This window comes from Rattus norvegicus, chromosome 4, assembly GCF_021556685.1.
Source record: "Rattus norvegicus strain SHRSP/BbbUtx chromosome 4, alternate assembly SHRSP_T2T, whole genome shotgun sequence".
In the NCBI taxonomy this organism is placed as follows: domain Eukaryota; kingdom Metazoa; phylum Chordata; class Mammalia; order Rodentia; family Muridae; genus Rattus; species Rattus norvegicus.
Window position 1 is genome coordinate 126952791 of NC_141537.1, and position 14021 is coordinate 126966811.

Consider the following 14021-nt stretch of genomic DNA (forward strand, 5'->3'; position numbering starts at 1 on the left):
ATATCTCCAGTTAATCAGAAGGCTGATGCAGGGGAATTTTCTTGAGTCCCATGAGTTTAAAATATGTACGGATAACATAGCAGGGCCTACCTACCTAGCTCTACTTATCTGGCTCAATCAAGAAAACAAACAAGCAATCAAACCTTGAATAGTTTTTAATCTGATCCCTGTTAAAGTAAATTCAAATGTAAACAAGGCCTGAAGACTGTTTTGGGCAGACAAAGCACGTTAGGTTCAAACTTGCTTAACTTTGGTGTTGGCTCTATTGCTGTTTTTGTTGGAGTGATCCTAGAGCTTTGAACATTCTAAGCATGAGCTCTACCATGGAGTTACACTCCTGGCAACGACCTTGCTTACTTGTGCAAGAAGAAGTAAAACTTAACATGATCTATTTCTTACAAACGCTTATAAGAAAAACAGAAACAAAGTTTAGGCTCAACCAATCTGAAGTGACAACCAAACTCAAAATTATATAAGTGGGGACTTCCCAATGAGGTAGACCAATGACAACAGCTATATGACTGTAACCAAAGATTTTCTCTGTTTTTCTTCTGTGTTTGTCCTACTGAAGACACACTTGCTATTCCCTTCTAGGAACTCCTGAGCCACTTCTGGTTTGGAGCTGTCCAATTCAAGAATCACTGCTCCAATTAACTTCATTGTGCCTTAATTATCTCTTTACCATTCTTTGATTCACCCCAAGAGTATAAACTAGCATAGAGTGGAAATGCCCATCCCTCTCAGATGTCTTTCCTGTTTTCCCTTTCTTAACTGATCTATGTATGATACCAGACCCCTTAAGTTTCCTGACTTTTATATCCAACAGAAATTATTAAATGATCATAGCTCTCTTCACAACAGCATGTCAAAGCAGCCAGTCTCAACATAATTAACAAGATATGTTTGACATGTCTGTTGCAATACCTTGTTTATGGCCTTACAAAGAGGGCATGGATACCATGTTTTAATTACTTGTCTCTGCTTTGGTTTTCATGATAAATTTTGAGACTTTAATGAGAAGACCATGTATCAACATAAGTTGAGCATCCTGTGCAAGGCACACTACACAACTGTGGTGGTTTGAATATGCTTGGCCCAGAGAGTGGCACTATTAGGAGGTGTGGTCTTGGTGGAGTAGGTTTGGTCTTATTGTATCACTGTAGGGGTGGTCTTGGAGACCCTCTTCCTTCCTGCCTGGAAGCTACTCATTTCTTGTCTCTGTCTACCTTTAGATGAAGATGTAGAACTCTCAGCTCCTCCTGCACTATGTCTGCCTAGACACTGCCATGCCTCCTACCTTGACGATACTGGACTGAACCTCTGAACCTGTAAGTAAGTCCTAATTAAATGTTGTCCTTTATAAGAGTTGTCTTGGTCATAGTGTCTGTTCACAGTGTTAAAACCCTAAGACACCAACACAATGAGCACCAGTGAGAAGTTTTGTTGAATTGAACAAAACTATGTATTTTCATTTAAATCCCAAATGAAACACAGACTGTTTCTTGATAATAAAAATAGGCAATATTCATTGAGAGCTATCTCTGTGCCATGTGCTAAGCTAGGCAGTTTGCTTACTGTGATTTAGCCAAAATACTAAGTTCCATGAGATAAAAGATATCCCCAATTTATAGTGATGATGTTGAAACTTGGGGGCAGCACAAATTATGTGGACAAGGTCACAGGACCCAACCCAACTATTCTGACCCATGAAACTAAACTTTGAACCACTACAATGGTTGTTCATAAAAATGCATGTAAGAAGCTGGCAAGAAAATTCACTCTCTTTCCAAAAGAGCGAGCTTTTGTAAAAAGAGCCTTGAAGCCAAGCAATCTTTCTCCCAAAAGGAAAAAAATGTAGTCCGAAGTTTTTCCCTGACCTTCACATGTATGTGTCCCTGCTCCTAATAATGAATAAATAGAAAATATGAATGATATTAATAAATAAATAGAAAAGCAAAGGAAAAAGATTCATAAAATATACTTGCAATTTCATAGTACGCCTAGATTAATACTACCACTTCCCAATATTGAGTTTTAACAACTATGCCAGGTAATGTTTGAATTTTATTTCAAAACATTCTCAGGTAATTATTACCTATATCTCATTGTTCTTCTTTGAAAACATCACACACACACACACACACACACACACACACTCATACACACATGCTTACTAATGAATGAGAACAACATTAGTTTCTTAGACAAATCTCCTTCATTTTCTAACTCATTTTCCACTACAGCTGCTTCAGGCATTATCCTGTGTAACAGGACAGAGATGATTAACACTAACAGATTACTCACAGCCTAGTGAAAGACAGCAATGTGATCATGTGGCCACAATGGGATGGTCATCTAGAGAATCAACTGACATCTTGCCTGTGTGAATGAGATTTGCCCGAGGCAATATTGAACAGGGAAAAAGAATCACCTGGAAAGAAAGGAAGAAGACAGTATCTCAGGAGGAGCCCAGGGAAGATGATTCTTTTGAGTAAAAACCGGGTCTAAGAGACATGATGGCTGATGTTAAAGTCCTCAGCATGTACCTTCTATCTTCCTCTCTCTCTCTCTCTCTCTCTCTCTCTCTCTCTCTCTCTCTCTCTCTCTCTCTCTCTCTCTCTCTCTCTCTCTCTCTCCCTCCTGCCTCCTGCCTCTTCCAATAGAACACCAGCAAGTCTGAGAATACCAGCGTTTCAGGCCGGGCCTGAGCACTGCACTATCCGCTGTGAACATGCTTCCACACCAACACATAGCAATGGTCTTCTGCTTATTTATTGTTTGAAGGCGGTGATTGCTCGTGGCTGTGGTAGGGACTCCTGAGGCTCTAAGGCTTTCAGCACACCTTTCAGATACCCTGAGGGCCGACCCTCTGAATCCATGAAGTACCTCGTGAGCAAATTCTTTCAGAAATAACACCTTCAAAAACAGGCACGTAACCTCCTCCGATTTCCTCTGGAAGGCATTATTCAAATGTCCTCCAGTGACGGATGGTCTAATAATTTGCAAAAACGTGCTCCTTACACTATGAGGTCAGCCCTGTTTTACTTAAAAGTTCATAGTCACACGAGTACCGTCTGGAACCCACATCCTCTGTCTTAAGCTTCAAATAAATCCCCATTTACCTCGGAAACGTTTGCCAAAAAGTCTGCCTGCTAGAGAAGCGGCTAACTTCTCTTCTCTGAACATGCCTTTGGAGTATATGAAACACAGTAGACATTTAATAAGTGATCATCCCCTGACATGCTCTAGGATGCTCCAAGTACCTCTTGGGAAACGAAGGCTGGGTAGCCTCAGTTTTCTGAGAAGAGAGGGAGGACTGAATCTGGCAAGAGACAGGCTTGTTTTGTTTTCATTTTTCTTTTTCTTTTTCCCTTCTTCTTTCTGGCTGGAGCCTAATCCACATAAAAGCTCCCCATGCAGCATCAGCACTAGGACTCAATACCGCAGCAGTTTTTCACCAAACACTTTCCAGCTCATGGAATTTATCAGCCGGAGACACACTGTGATCTGACAAAGTATCTGTATAGTAAAAAAAAAAAAAAAAAAAAAAAAAAAAAAAAAAAAAAAAAAAAAGCAAAGCAAAACAAAACAAACAAATAAAAACATCAAAGAGATAGATGGGTAAGGGTCAAGATACTGCTTAGCGGGTACAGCACTTACCATGCAAACATGAGGAACTGAATTCAGATCCTCAGAATGCATGTAAAGCTGGACACATCAACACATGGCTGCGATCTCAGAATGCTGAGGTCCTACAATCTCCCTTCATATTTTGTGACGTATGTCCACATTTACACACACACACACACACACACACACACACACACCACACACACACACACACACACACACACACACACACACACACGAGGGAGGATGGGGAGATGGGGGAGAGAATGCATGCTTAAAGAGGAACATTCAAATCCCAATTTGGTTCTCGTGAAGCCCGAGCCACGCTTTTGGTGAACTCGACCCCACAGCCAGTCGTATGTTTATGGTTCCTGCCTTGCAAAAGATGAATAAGGACCTTAGTGAAAATGCCTTCTCTCTGGGTCAAAAACAAATACCCATGAGTGATTTCCCTGCTAATTCTAAGGTCTTACTCCAGTCCAGTTCTGGTTCTAATGTATATAGAAAAATGCCTTAAGCCTTTGAGTCTAAGTAAAGAAATAAAGTTCATGTAGCTGCTGCTGCTGCTGCTGCTGCTGCTGCTGCTGGTGTGTGTGTGTGCGTGCATGTGTGTGTGTGTGTGTGTGTGCGTGTGTGTGTGCGTGTGTGTGCGTGTGTGTGTGCGTGTGTGCATGCGTGTGTGTGCACATGCACGCGCACATACATGTACTGTAGCTGTGTGTGGCTGCTCTTGGGCACGCATACACATACTCTGAGCAGTGAGGAGTTTGCCTGGAAGTGCGCCACTCCTATACTTCCTATTGAGTTCCCTTAAAAGCAGGAAGTACCCCTTCCTTTTTAAAGGGGAGCGTCAACATTGGCTGGATTCTTTCTCAAGTTTGCTTCATAGTCTTTTAAGTCAATTCCTGGTAGGACGTGAGTCCTGCATACACACATGGTTTTCTTTTCCAGAACTGGGGAAATGAGTAACTCCTGAATATTGGGCCAGGAAGAATACCTAGAACTCTAGCAGGTTTTTTACCTTTGGGAGAATAGTTATAAATACAGCATTAAGTCACCTAGAATTTTATTGTGTAGCAATGACATTTTTACCACTTTAATTAAAATAAAACCTACCTATTTCAAAAATCAAATTATCATAATGATAAGTAAAATCCTATAGAGCAAATTTTCTACCAAAAATATTATAACCATTTTTCTTACATGTTTGATTCCTAGGTACAGTCAAAATAATTATATACAGAGGCCACTTAAATTTCATAGAATCTGTATGAGATATGGTCAATAAAGTCAACCTGGAATATATATCAGTACTTTTAATAACAAAGGATCCACCAGAAAGACCCAACTTGGGTTCCCCTTAAAGAAAGTATACTGGGGGCTGGGGATTTAGCTCAGTGGTAGAGCACTTACCTAGGAAGCACAAGGCCCTGGGTTCGGTCCCCAGCTCCAAAAAAAAGAACCAAAAAAAAAGTATACTGGCATAACACTCGAAATGCAAATAAGAAACACTCAAGTTAATAAAAAAAAAGTATACTGGCTTCTGAGCAAATTAAAGTGACAACATTTACCAAGAACCTGCTTCATATCAAGATGTTTGCAAAGGGCTTTACAGATGTTAATTTTGAGTAATCCTTACAAACTTCACACAGCTGTTGCTACTCCTTCCCGCTTTTCAGAGCAGTATCAATGTGGGAGCTGAGTCCACAAAGCTAGTACATGACCTTGACCTGGCCCATGTCCATTCTCACCACTGCATCTTTCCCTTCTCCAGACACTTAAAACTAGTCCCCTAAAGTCTTGCTTCTTTCTACACTCAGGCTTGGGGCTCCCTACCTCACCCTTCACATCTCCAGGAAACACCCCTGCTTCTCGGCTAATACTCCTGATGCATGCTCTCTTGACAACGTACACTTTCGTTTGTTGCTTCTCAGGGTGTAGACTGATAACTTTTGCATCTCCTACATTCGCCTCTCTGTCCTTGACTGAGATTCCATGAGGCCCTGCATGTATCCATTTCACATTCCACAGTGTTAAGGGTTGACTGGTGAGTGCCTTACCATCCTCAGTGTTTGAACCAGCCATATGCCAGCTGCTCTAAGCAAGCGCTCTACCACTGAGCTACATCCCTAACCCCTCTAAGCTCATTTCTAACCTTGCAGTGTTCAGCCCTGCAAAGGTAAAGAACGAAGGATGATAGTAGCCATTCAACTACACTATGAGACTTGCTTGGAGAAAAGGTGGACTCCGGAAGAGTCTTTCATCTTTTTTTTTTTTTTATTATTATTAACTTGAGTATTTCTTATATACATTTCAAGTGTTATTCCCTTTCCCGGTTTCCGGGCAAATCCCCCTCCCCCCTCCCCTTCCTTATGGGTGTTCCCCTCCCAACCCTCCCCCCATTGCCGCCCTCCCCCCATAGTCTAGTTCACTGGGGGTTCAGTCTTAGCAGGACCCAGGGCTTCCCCTTCCACTGGTGCTCTTACTAGGATATTCATTGCTACCTTTGGGGTCAGAGTCCAGGGTCAGTCCATATATAGTCTTTAGGTAGTGGCTTAGTCCCTGGAAGCTCTGGTTGCTTGACATTGTTGTACTTTTGGGGTCTCGAGCCCCTTCAAGCTCTTCCAGTTCTTTCTCTGATTCCTTCAACGGGGGACCTATTCTCAGCTCAGTGGTTTGCTGCTGGCATTCGCCTCTGTATTTGCTGTATTCTGGCTGTGTCTCTCAGGAGCGATCTACATCCGGCTCCTGTCGGTCTGCACTTCTTTGCTTCATCCATCTTGTCTAATTGGGTGGCTGTATATGTATGGGCCACCTGTGGGGCAGGCTCTGAATGGGTGTTCCTTCAGTCTCTGTTTTAATCTTTGCCTCTCCCTTCCCAGCCAAGGGTATTCTTTTTCCTCATTTAAAGAAGGAGTGAAGCATTCACATTTTGATCATCCGTCTTGAGTTTCGTTTGTTCTAGGGATCTAGGGTAATTCAAGCATTTGGGCTAATAGCCACTTATCAATGAGTGCATACCATGTATGTCTTTCTGTGATTGGGTTAGCTCACTCAGGATGATATTTTCCAGTTCCAACCATTTGCCTACGAATTTCATAGACTCGTTGTTTTTGATAGCTGAGTAATATTCCATTGTGTAGATGTACCACATTTTCTGTATCCATTCCTCTGTTGAAGGGCATCTCGGTTCTTTCCATTTTCTGGCTATTATAAATAAGGCTGCGATGAACATAGTGGAGCACGTGTCTCTTTTATATGTTGAGGCATCTTTTGGGTATATGCCCAAGAGAGGTATAGCTGGATCCTCAGGCAGTTCAATGTCCAATTTTCTGAGGAACCTCCAGACTGATTTCCAGAATGGTTTTACCAGTCTGCAATCCCACCAACAATGGAGGAGTGTTCCTCTTTCTCCACATCCTCGCCAGCATCTGCTGTCACCTGAGTTTTTGATCTTAGCCATTCTCACTGGTGTGAGGTGAAATCTCAGGGTTGTTTTGATTTGCATTTCCCTTATGACTAAAGATGTTGAACATTTCTTTAGGTGTTTCTCAGCCATTCGGCATTCCTCAGCTGTGAATTCTTTGTTTAGCTCTGAACCCCATTTTTTAATAGGGTTATTTGTTTCCCTGCGGTCTAACTTCTTGAGTTCTTTGTATATTTTGGATATAAGGCCTCTATCTGTTGTAGGATTGGTAAAGATCTTTTCCCAATCTGTTGGTTGCCGTTTTGTCCTAACCACCGTGTCCTTTGCCTTACAGAAGCTTTGCAGTTTTATGAGATCCCATTTGTCGATTCTTGATCTTAGAGCATAAGCCATTGGTGTTTTGTTCAGGAAATTTTTTCCAGTGCCCATGTGTTCCAGATGCTTCCCTAGTTTTTCTTCTATTAGTTTGAGTGTGTCTGGTTAGATGTGGAGGTCCTTGATCCACTTGGACTTAAGCTTTGTACAGGGTGATAAGCATGGATCGATCTGCATTCTTCTACATGTTGCCCTCCAGTTGAACCAGCACCATTTGCTGAAAATGCTATCTTTTTTCCATTGGATGGTTTTGGCTCCTTTGTCAAAAATCAAGTGACCATAGGTGTGTGGGTTCATTTCTGGGTCTTCAATTCTATTCCATTGGTCTATCTGTCTGTCTCTGTACCAATACCATGCAGTTTTTATCACTATTGCTCTGTAATACTGCTTGAGTTCAGGGATAGTGATTCCCCCTGAAGTCCTTTTATTGTTGAGGATAGCTTTAGCTATCCTGGGTTTTTTGTTATTCCAGATGAATTTGCAAATTGTTCTGTCTAACTCTTTGAAGAATTGGATTGGAATTTTGATGGGGATTGCATTGAATCTGTAGATTGCTTTTGGTAAAATGGCCATTTTTACTATATTAATCCTGCCAATCCATGAGCATGGGAGATCTTTCCATCTTCTGAGGTCTTCTTCAATTTCTTTCCTCAGTGTCTTGAAGTTCTTATTGTACAGATCTTTTACTTGCTTGGTTAAAGTCACACCGAGGTACTTTATATTATTTGGGTCTATTATGAAGGGTGTCGTTTCCCTAATTTCTTTCTCGGCTTGTTTCTCTTTTGTATAGAGGAAGGCAACTGATTTATTTGAGTTAATTTTATACCCAGCCACTTTGCTGAAGTTGTTTATCAGCTTTAGTAGTTCTCTGGTGGAACTTTTGGGATCACTTAAATATACTATCATGTCATCTGCAAATAGTGATATTTTGACTTCTTCTTTTCCGATCTGTATCCCCGTGATCTCCTTTTGTTGTCTGATTGCTCTGGCTAGAACTTCAAGAACTATATTGAATAAGTAGGGAGAGAGTGGGCAGCCTTGTCTAGTCCCTGATTTTAGTGGGATTGCTTCGAGTTTCTCTCCATTTAGTTTAATGTTAGCAACTGGTTTGCTGTATATGGCTTTTACTATGTTTAGGTATGGGCCTTGAATTCCTATTCTTTCCAGGACTTTTATCATGAAGGGGTGTTGTATTTTGTCAAATGCTTTCTCAGCATCTAATGAAATGATCATGTGGTTTTGTTCTTTCAGTTTGTTTATATGATGGATCACGTTGATGGTTTTCCGTATATTAAACCATCCCTGCATGCCTGGGATGAAGCCTACTTGATCATGGTGGATGATTGTTTTGATGTGCTCTTGAATTCGGTTTGCCAGAATTTTATTGAGTATTTTTGCGTCGATATTCATAAGGGAAATTGGTCTGAAGTTCTCTTTCTTTGTTGTGTCTTTGTGTGGTTTAGGTATAAGAGTAATTGTGGCTTCATAGAAGGAATTCGGTAGTGCTCCATCTGTTTCAATTTTGTGGAATAGTTTGGATAATATTGGTATGAGGTCTTCTATGAAGGTTTGATAGAATTCTGCACTAAACCCGTCTGGACCTGGGCTCTTTTTGGTTGGAAGACCTTTAATGACTACTTCTATTTCCTTAGGAGTTATGGGGTTGTTTAACTGGTTTATCTGTTCCTGATTTTACTTCGATACCTGGTATCTGTCTAGGAAATTGTCCATTTCCTGAAGATTTTCAAATTTTGTTGAATATAGGTTTTTATAGTAAGATCTGATGATTTTTTGAATTTCCTCTGAATCTGTAGTTATGTCTCCCTTTTCATTTCTAATTTTGTTAATTTGGACGCACTCTCTGTGTCCTCTCGTTAGTCTGGCTAAGGGTTTATCTATCTTGTTGATTTTCTCAAAGAACCAACTTTTGGTTCTGTTGATTCTTTCTATGGTCCTTTTTGTTTCTACTTGGTTGATTTCAGCTCTGAGTTTGATTATTTCCTGCCTTCTACTCCTCCTGGGTGTATTTGCTTCTTTTTGTTCTAGAGCTTTTAGGTGTGCTGTCAAGCTGCTGACATATGCTCTTTCCTGTTTCTTTCTGCAGGCACTCAGCGCTATGAGTTTTCCTCTTAGCACAGCTTTCATTGTGTCCCATAAGTTTGGGTATGTTGTATCTTCATTTTCATTAAATTCTAAAAAGTTTTTAATTTCTTTCTTTATTTCTTCCTTGACCAGGTTATCATTGAGTAGAGCATTGTTCAATTTCCACGTATATGTGGGCATTCTTCCCTTATTGTTATTGAAGACCAGTTTTAGGCCGTGGTGGTCCGATAGCATGCATGGGATTATCTCTATCTTTCTGTACCTGTTGAGGCCCGTTTTTTGACCAATTATATGGTCAATTTTGGAGAAAGTACCATGAGGAGCTGAGAAGAAGGTATATCCTTTTGCTTTAGGATAGAATGTTCTATAAATATCCGTTAAGTCCATTTGGCTCATGACTTCTCTTAGTCTGTCAACATCACTGTTTAATTTCTGTTTCCATGATCTGTCCATTGATGAGAGTGGGGTGTTGAAGTCTCCCACTATTATTGTGTGAGGTGCAATGTGTGTTTTGAGCTTTAGTAAGGTTTCTTTTACGTATGTAGGTGCCCTTGTATTTGGGGCATAGATATTTAGGATTGAGAGTTCATCTTGGTGGATTTTTCCTTTGATGAATATGAAGTGTCCTTCCTTATCTTTTTTGATGACTTTTAGTTGGAAATTGATTTTATTTGATATTAGAATGGCTACTCCAGCTTGCTTCTTCTGACCATTTGCTTGGAAAGTTGTTTTCCAGCCCTTCACTCTGAGGTAGTGTCTGTCTTTGTCTCTGAGGTGTGTTTCCTGTAGGCAGCAGAATGCAGGGTCCTCATTGCGTATCCAGTTTGTTAATCTATGTCTTTTTATTGGGGAGTTGAGGCCATTGATATTGAGAGATATTAAGGAATAGTGATTATTGCTTCCCTTTATATTCATATTTGGATGTGAGGTTATGTTTGTGTGCTTTCATTCTCTTTGTTTTGTTGCCAAGACGATTAGTTTCTTGCTTCTTCTAGGGTATAGCTTGCCTCCTTATGTTGGGCTTTACCATTTATTATCCTTTGTAGTGCTGGATTTGTAGAAAGATATTGTGTAAATTTGGTTTTGTCATGGAATATCTTGGTTTCTCCATCAATGTTAATTGAGAGTTTTGCTGGATACAGTAACCTGGGCTGGCATTTGTGTTCTCTTAGGGTCTGTATGACATCAGTCCAGGATCTTCTGGCCTTCATAGTTTCTGGCGAGAAGTCTGGTGTGATTCTGATAGGTCTCCCTTTATATGTTACTTGACCTTTTTCCCTTACTGCTTTTAATATTCTTTCTTTATTTTGTGCGTTTGGTGTTTTGACAATTATGTGACGGGAGGTGTTTCTTTTCTGGTCCAATCTATTTGGAGTTCTGTAGGCTTCTTGTATGTCTATGGGTATCTCTTTTTTTAGGTTAGGGAAGTTTTCTTCTATGATTTTGTTGAAGATATTTACTGGTCCTTTGAGCTGGTAGTCTTCACTCTCTTCTATACCTATTATCCTTAGGTTTGATCTTCTCATTGAGTCCTGGATTTCCTGTATGTTTTGGACCAGTAGCTTTTTCCGCTTTACATTATCTTTGACAGTTGAGTCAATGATTTCTATGGAATCTTCTGCTCCTGAGATTCTCTCTTCCATCTCTTGAATTCTGTTGGTGAGGCTTGTATCTACAGCTCCTTGTCTCTTCTTTTGGTTTTCTATATCCAGGGTTGTTTCCATGTGTTCTTTCTTGATTGCTTCTATTTCCATTTTTAATTCCTTCAACTGTTTGATTGTGTTTTCCTGGAATTCTTTCAGGGATTTTTGCGATTCCTCTCTGTAGGCTTTTACTTGTTTATTAATGTTTTCCTGTGCTTCCCTAAGTGTGTTCATGTCTTTCTTGAAGTCCTCCAGCATCATGATCAAATATGATTTTGTAACTAGATCTTGCTTTTCTGGTGTGTTTGGATATTCCATGTTCGTTTTGGTGGGAGAATTGGGCTCCGATGATGGCATGTAGTCTTGGTTTCTGTTGCTTGGGTTCCTGCGCTTGCCTCTCGCCATCAGATTATCTCTAGTGTTACTTTGTTCTGCTATTTCTGACAGTGGCTAGACTGTCCTATAAGCCTGTGTGACAGGAGTGCTGTAGACCTGTTTTCCTCTCTTTCAGTCAGTTATGGGGACAGAGTGTTCTGCTTTCTGGCGTGTAGTTTTTCCTCTCTACAGGTCTTCAGCTGTTCCTGTGGGCCTGTGTCTTGAGTTCACCAGGCAGCTTTCTTGCAGCAGAAAATTTGGTCTTACCTGTGGTCCCGAGGCTCAGGTTCGCTCGTGGGGTGATGCCCACGGGCTCTCTGCAGCGGCAGCAACCAGGAAGACCTGTGCCGCCCCTTCCGGGAACTTCAGTGCACCAGGGTTCCAGATGGTCTTTGGCTTTTTCCTCTGGCGTCCGAGATGTGTGTGCAGGGAGCAGTCACTTCTGGTTTCCCAGGCTTGTCTGCCTCTCTGAAGGTTTAGCTCTCCATCCCACGGGATTTGGGTGCAGAGAACTGTTTATCCGGTCTGTTTCTTTCAGGTTCCGGCGGTGTCTCAGGCACAGGGGTCCTGCCGCTCCTGGGCCCTTCCCCACGGGAGCCCAGAGGCCTTATACAGTTTCCTCTTGGGCCAGGGATGTGGGCAGGGGTGAGCAGAGTTGGTGGTCTCTTCCGCTCTGCAGCCTCAGGAGTGCCCACCTGACCAGGCGGTTGGGTCTCTCTCTCACCGGGTCTCGAGTCTTTCATCTTTTAAGTTACTTCTGAACCAAATTTTAGCATACCTGAGGCCGCTTTTGCCAAGAGAATATGCAGACTGCATCTGCGTGTCAATTGCAACACCATGACTTGAAGCTCAGAGGGCTGACACCAAATAAAGGAGACAAGAATGAGATAAGTGGTTGGTTTCATTATTATTTTTATTGTGGCCGTTATCATTATTTTATTATAATAACATCTCATTATTAGTCCAAGCTGGCCCTGAATTCAAGATCCTTTTGCCTCCTGAGTTCCAGGATTCCAGATATGTGCTTCTGAATTTTCTTGGCTTGGGATTAGTGATTGCTAAATTGTCTTATTCTAAGGTACACCAATTACACATGCTTCCTTTAGAAAGGGTAATATCCCTTCAAATTCCACAGCTAAAGGAAATGCTGCCACGAGTCCTGCCATGGAATTTCACAATACGTATTAGCCCATGTGAGAAGCCAAAGGTCAGGGAAGGAAGACTTTGGGGGGATTGGCTCAGCACATCTAAGTTTATTTTGCATGTTTAGCTGTAGAATGCTGTCTAAGATTAGACAGCACTAAAAGCAGACCTGGAGATAAGGATTCAATGCAAACAGTTTTATTTAGAAGGTGAATGTATAAGAAGCATTAGCAGAGGAAATGGGAAGCTAGGCTGGAAATAGATACCAACTCAAGTTGCCTTAAGGAGCTAATTTAAATTTTTGGACAACCAGTCCTCGGGACAGCTTTGAAGAATGTGCTTCTCAGATGTCTTGTCTTAAGGATCGAGGAGTTGGTTACTTAAAATGCTCAACAGCCATAGTAAATGGAGTTCCTTCTGCTGGGGAAAGGAAGAAACTATGTATAGTCTTTCTAACTTACCTAGCACAACACTGAGAGAGAGCATGACCTCAGTGATGATGGTCTCGGTTGCCATGGTGCTTTGAGTCTCTGTGCAGTACAGGCAGTGTTGATGGAGAGGCCTGTGGCATAATGGGGTAGGAGGCATGCTCTCCCTTCTATCTTTTTTCTATTTCAGGTAGGAAGGCCTGGTTGGAATAGTGTTTGAGAAACAGAAATTGGAAAACAGAATAATGCCCAATGCATTCAAGCAGTTCAATGAATTCTAAGAAGCTCTGATTTAGCTTGACATATAGAGACAACATTATGCTATAGCTGGTAAAACTCCAAAAGGAATTCCCATAAATGCCACCAAATGCCAAGCACATAAATTTCAGGCTCAGCAGAAATACCCTTGGAAAATCATAATGTGTAGAGTGCTGCCCCACAGAAGAGCTTCAAAATTCCAAACGTCGTCATGTTCTAACTTTGTCTGTAAAATAGCAAAGTCATCTTTCCTCAGCAATGGGCAGAGGATGGCATCTTAACTGAGCCCTAGAGATGATGAGCACAGGATATTACTTAGAAAGGAAGACAGATGTAAGCATAAAGGCTATGGGGCTCCTTTCTTAACGAAGTTACATCTGCTAAAGTCAGATTGTATCATCCCGATAGAGAAAAACAACTGTAATGAGGAGAGAGGAACTTGGGGAGAGTGAGGTCACGCGGAGTGATCCAAAATGACATCTTAGAGGAAGAAAAATATTAGCTAACCCTACTTTGATAGAATGGAACAAGAGAAATAGCATCTCGGGTGGAGGACTGTGCAAACACCCCATGATGAGAACACAACCGGAGTAGTTCAGGAACAGAAGAGAGGTAGGAAATATCATGAAAAGTCTGACT

At 41.3% G+C, this 14021-nt stretch overlaps 1 long non-coding RNA gene across 43 annotated transcripts in view; it reads left to right on the forward strand.

The window, feature by feature from the left end:
* Positions 1-14021, forward strand: part of LOC102555978 (uncharacterized) — a 310738-nt gene that overhangs the window by 249150 nt on the left and 47567 nt on the right. For 23 of the 43 annotated variants that reach the window (XR_015686869.1, XR_015686862.1, XR_015686861.1 and 20 more), the window contains one exon: positions 1233-1328. This is a non-coding gene — a long non-coding RNA (uncharacterized LOC102555978). Of the gene's footprint in view, positions 1-1232; positions 1333-12326; positions 12448-14021 lie in introns of all 43 variants that reach the window. The other 20 variants (XR_015686868.1, XR_015686864.1, XR_015686870.1 and 17 more) reach the window with 2 other exon arrangements.